Below are 6000 nucleotides of genomic sequence, written 5' to 3'. Positions count from 1 at the left end.
TGCTTTTTTCTGTGAAGTGATTTATAGTTCTGTGGGACTCATGGCCACAGAGACAAGGATTTTAAAAGTTTCATGCGCAGACTGGATGACAGAACTATCTTTGTTTAACTGTAATTGCTAATAGCATTTCTGCAAGGGTTGTTTAACCTCAGGCTTCACAGCCTAATCTATACTCTGATTTTCAGGTCAAGATGAAACCTAATGTGGTGGCTGATTATCTTGCATCAACTTAATGCAAGGTCTTTTACACTGTCTGCTCTGAGCATCCACTGCTGTCCAGTATCAAGAGTGGTTATTGAACTAGATAGGGACCTCCCCCCTTTTAGTCCCACACAGCAATTTCTGCTGGTCTAAAATCAAGTGTTGGTGTTCAGACGCAGCAGGGAAGGTACTGTGCAAATTCCCTGCAGAAGGATTCTGTCTGTAGGAGACAAGAGATTATGAGCTCTATGAGCACAGCAATACCAGGCTACTTAGATAAAAGTTTTCTGCCCTGCATGCTGTGATTTGTCCTTAAAGTCTCAGTCCACACAGGCCCGATCCCACATGCCCAGATCTCACATTCATCATCTCACGTTCAGGTGGGTGCAGCTTCCCACATTGCTGAACTCAGCCTTTTCCTACATTATTTATGGTTATTCTGTTTGGGGGAAGAAGAAAAAAAAAGTACAAATATTTTACATCCTTTTAAAGCTCATAAATATAATGAATCAAAGGCAATTTGGCAAATCTGCTTTATAGCTAGGGACCTTGGATCTGCTCACTTAGTTAAACTCAGTCTTGCTGAGGCATCTTTCTACGTCCGACGAATCTGTCGCTTTGAGCCAATCGATCATGGTGACGTGCTGTTCTTCCCCCGTGTCAGGACGCTTGTTTCTTTTTATTTACCCATTACTTCACTTCCTGCCATCTGGCTCCTCTGAGCTTTCTTTTCCTTATTTTTAATACCTGTTCCAAGTTGTATCGCCACCATCTATTTGCCCACTGTGATCATCAGACTAAAAGCAGAAACAGACTGAAGCTCCTATTGCCATCAGGCCAAAATCTGATTTCCTGTGCCTTTTTTATTCATGTATCATTGACAGTATCTGGAAAACTGAATATGCACTGGGTTTGAATGAATACATCTCACATAATGGTGAGATAAACATAGCATTCTGCCTCACAGGTATTTTAAGAAAAAAATGTGCAGGCTTGAATTAGCTTCAATTTCCCAAAAATCTCCACAATAAGCCCTCTGAGATTTATACAAATATATGTAATGTTCTATTTACTTTCTGGGGGTTGTGACCTTAGGGTGAACCCCGCAGAGACCCCACATTTTCAAGATTTTCTTTGTTATCATGTGTTTTAAGATTACTTTACAGATCCACAGAAGAAAGGCTTCTCATACAACCATTTGTTTCTCTAGGAACTCCAATTCTAAATGAAACATCAAATATCGTGGGAGTTAGTAACCTGAAACGGAACAGCTCCTATCAAGAAACTGCTTGATACAACATTGAGTGCTCTGAATAGCAGTCATTCATTTTCAGAAGTGCCATCAGCTGAAGTGCCATGTAAAAGTCGGGTCCCAAAACTACAGAAATGTTCAGAAATATATCCTCAAGTGAATTTGAACTTTTTCCCTTTTTTCTTGTGAATGCATGGATGGAGTTTCCATAACGTTTTGTAGATAACAAAGAATTCCATGTAAGGCTTGATTAAATAAAATCAGCATTTCTTGAATGAATGTTGAAAGTAGGGAGCAAGGTGGGAGAGCAGCTGACGGCTGTTGGTGCTGGGGCCAGAGCTCAGCTGTTACACCTGATGCCACTGATGTCGGAGCCCATTTATACCCACACCCAGGCCCTAGGGGTTTCTTGCTAAGGACCATGCCAAAGGGTGGGAGAAGGTGCTCTTCTCTGGCTGCAGAGGTGTGTCCCAAAGGAAGAGCTGGAAATTGCCTGCCTTGGGGTTTGTGAATTCACCTGCACAGGTGAATTTATGGGTGGTTTTTTTTTTGTATTCTCCTCTTGTATTAGTAATGTGCTTTTGCTAGGTGAGCTAGCAAGAAACAAAGTACGCTTGTGGTTTTCAGTGGTGCAAATTCAACCCAGACCTATGCAGAGACTGGGGGGCAGGCTATAACACCCCTGGGAAAAGCAAACCTGGTGGCTGCACTATGGCATGTACGTGGGCTTCAAGGCTGTCAATCCTTTCTTTATTTCACTAATTTTCAAGTTCCTTGTAAGTTTTTACATAAAGCCTTATTTTGGTGTCACTGCTCCTGATAAATCTCAGTAGATACCTAAATATTCAAAAAGCTGCTTAACCCCAGGAACACCCCCAGTGCCTCACTGGAAAAAGATGGGGCAGGCTATTTAAAAAAAAAAAAAAAAAAAAAAGAAAGGAAAGAGAAGAAAAAGGGGGGGAGTGCCCATACTATACAATTTACTATACAATTCCATGACTTGAGGTAAATCCACCCTAGCCCAGGAAACTGTATCCTGGGTTACTTATTCAGAGTATTTCTTCCTGAGAGGCTGGTTGTTTGTGTATGGCTGCCCCAGGCTATTGCAGCAAAATTCCTTGTGCTGAAGCAACTCCATTCATACAGGCAGGGCCTGAAATAATGTGCACCAAGGCTAACCCACAGTTGATCCTGCTCGGGGAGCTGCAGATTTGCATCCCAACTGATCTGACTGCAGTCAGACACAGCCCTATCAATGGAATTGAAAATAGAGAGAAATTCCCAACACTTATATCTACGCTGTGCATCCAACAGCCTTCTCTCCTTTCTCAGAAGGTTACAGAATGTATTAATTGAGCTTCAGAGTGACTGCTAATTGCCTAATTGCTGACTAATTTCCCTTTCCTAGAGGTGAAATTACATTAGTAGCAAAAAATAAAATAAAATCCTGCACAGCTTCCTCAAAACTGCTCCTGGATACAAGACCTGATCCTGTCCTGACTGCAGCCATGCTGGTGAGAACCTGATAAAAGTGAGAGAATTTGATGGGAATTTTTCTGGCTGGGTCCTTTCTGTGCTAATTGATGCTCTCTGCCTTGCTACACCAGATCTGTCTCAGGGATGTGGCAGGAGGCTGCAGCTCATGCCTAGCCTAGCCTGCTGTACCCACAAGATTTTTTTTTTTGTTTTGGTGGTTGTGGTCTGAGGAAATAATCCAGTTGAGTTATGAACTCCTTACTGGCTATTTTTCAGCCAATGCAGCATAAAAAGAACAAAAGAGGTGGGAGCACCTAGCTATGCTGCTGTTTAGGGCTGCTACTAAATGTCACCAAGCTAAACTGGGAGGTCTTGGCTCTGTGAACAAGAGAACCCATCTGAAGTCTTGTTGCCACCCAAGGGAGAAGGCTTTGGTCTTCTCCCATCTTTACTCTGTAGCTTCACCCTGAGAGAAAACACCGGGTCTCCTGACTGAATCTTTGTCCTCTTCTGTGTTTATACAGTCCTGAGCGTACGAACTGCCCAAAATAGCAGGGGATATGCAGGTGATAGACTGCTCGCTGGTTATTGTAGGTGGCTGTGCCATTTCTGAGACCTGATGTGCCACGCCACATGCAGTTCCCTTCATTGCCTCATTTTGAGGGAAAGCCCTGCAAGTTGATGATGCCTGATCAAGTCTTTCAACCCTCAGGCAGCGACAACTTTATACCTTCTTTGATACAGCTGTAGGCATGATAAATATACGTGCATTTTTTAAGATTATTTCAGGTCTCTGAAAGCCCAAACTTTCTAATCTTTTGCTTTTCTGGAAATAATATTACATAAAGGATTACCTCCATCTTAAAAACCTATCAGGAGGCCTATTGCTTCAGACTCAAAATTGCAACTTGAGAAGGTTTGTAAGGAAACAAGTCTGCAAATGTATTTAGTATATGAAAAATGATTTTCTTAAAAACATACAAAATGTTCTTTCACCTAATTCTGTATTGATTCCTGTAGCAGCATCATCTTTTTCTTCTCTTAATTCATTCCTATTTCTCCCAACACACAAAAAAACTGTTTCCTTTACAAAACAGAACAAAGAAGTTTTCCTTCCCAATCAGTAATTTTGTTTTCTTTTGTAATTGTAAAAAGAAACTCTTGAAAAATCAATATATCGTTGCCAAGCCATACACAATCAGGAATGGAACAAGCTTAGTAAATAAAGGAAATTGCAATTTTTTTCCTCTCTTTGGTCAGCCTTTAGTACATTCAAGGTGACTGCCAATCTCTTCTGTGTTTCTGGCTTGTTCCTCCCTGCAAATTTAAAAGTTAATCTTGGAGATGAAAAGAAAAGTTTGAAAAGAATTGTTCTTGGAGTCAAAATTCCTGATGTCCTAAATTACAGCAACCCCCACCCCGAAGCGATTGGCTCCTTGAAGTAATCTGACCTCTCTCAATTAACTAGCACAGAGATAAAGATTGTTCATGCTAAAGTTGTCACATAACACCAGGCTTAGAAATTGGAAAATCTCAAGTAAAAGAAAGATACCTTTTCAGCTGTATCTGTAGTTTCAGCATATATCAATATTTGGATTTGGTTTACTCTCTTGATGTGCAAAATTGAGGGAATTTATGTAGTGAAACCTAGCAAAAAGGACTTTTCAGTGAATAACCATATTAATTAAAATGTAGAAGAAAGCATTTACTAGCTGAACGTTTGCGAGCTGGGGTCTATGTTGTTTTTTCAAGGCACAACTGTCACCTGCAAAATATATGCAGAGTTTTGGAGCTCAGATGTGAACTGCTTACAAACCCAAGCGGGGGGAGAAAAAGATGTTTTAACGAGTTGATTTGCACCTGCAATTAAACAGACACACAGGCTAGTCTAATTTACACTGAAACTTAATTGCAAGCATAAATCTTGTGTATACATGTGACATAAATAAAACCTCTCCTAGCTATTCATGATCTCTTACAAAAGAGCCAAGAATCCCATAGCTCTTTTTTTTCCCATGGTTATAGGTCTCATTTTTGGATTTGGAATTGCTTTAATGCATTTGTCTTCTTCCCTGAAAATACTTAAATGTGGAGTGTCAAAAAAATAAATCAGCATACAATTTGTCTTGGAGTACCTCTAAACACGGGTGCCACTAACAGTTAATCAGCAAAAGTATGGGGAAACACAGGCATGTGTGCTATAATTTATCAAATGTAATTCCAGCTTCTTTGAGCATCCTGCAAAGGTGCTCTGCTGCTTTTGCATATTTGTGGAGGGAGCCAGGATTGAGAGTTACAGGGAATGGCTGAAGGGATTATAGATTTGCTGAGGCCACTTTTATCTTCTAAACAATATTTCATGTGTGGAAAGGCACTTTGAAACTCCTAGGGTGAGCAGCATATGACACTGGGTCAGCAGTCTTTACACAAGTGGCAACTTTTTGATGAAACCTAAAGGAGAAAGTATAAAAGAAACATCCAAAAATCAACAAGAAAGCAACCCAAGCTGGGTGTTTTCACCCAAGAATACCTCTTGCATAACAATTTATTTCCGTATAAGCTTGAATTTTTCAAGGCTTTTGAGGAGCCTAGATAAGGAGATTGAGGCTAAGATGTAGAAGGCTCAGGAGACCTTAAGTCTGGACAACAATGGAGCACCATAGCCACCCTCTGAATAATGTTAATATCTTTATGGAGACTCCTATAGAAATAGAACTAGACACTTTGAGGGTTGAATTCTAACTTCAGTTTTGAGAAATGGCCAGTCAGTTAAGAGGCTGCAGATTTGTTTTGTTTCTCTTGCAAAATAAATTCTCTACGTTTTTCCTATTTGAATTGTGAACCTGCTGTTATTCTGATAAGCCTGTTTATGGTGTGACCTACTTAACCAGAGCTCTGGTGGCTCAAGGCTCACAGTAGTGCAAAGACTAAAGGCCCCAAACAGGAAAAGATATCATATGAAAAAAAAAAAGTTTTCAAGCCTTTGTCCTTTACATGCTGCAAGGTGTCAAGCACTGAACCAGCGCAGAAACCGTTGTTCAACCAACTGCTCTTTTCAAATGGAAATGTCT

This window comes from Cygnus olor, chromosome 16 (genome assembly GCF_009769625.2).
Source record: "Cygnus olor isolate bCygOlo1 chromosome 16, bCygOlo1.pri.v2, whole genome shotgun sequence".
Classification (NCBI taxonomy): Eukaryota; Metazoa; Chordata; class Aves; order Anseriformes; family Anatidae; genus Cygnus; species Cygnus olor.
This window is presented reverse-complemented; position numbering follows the sequence as displayed.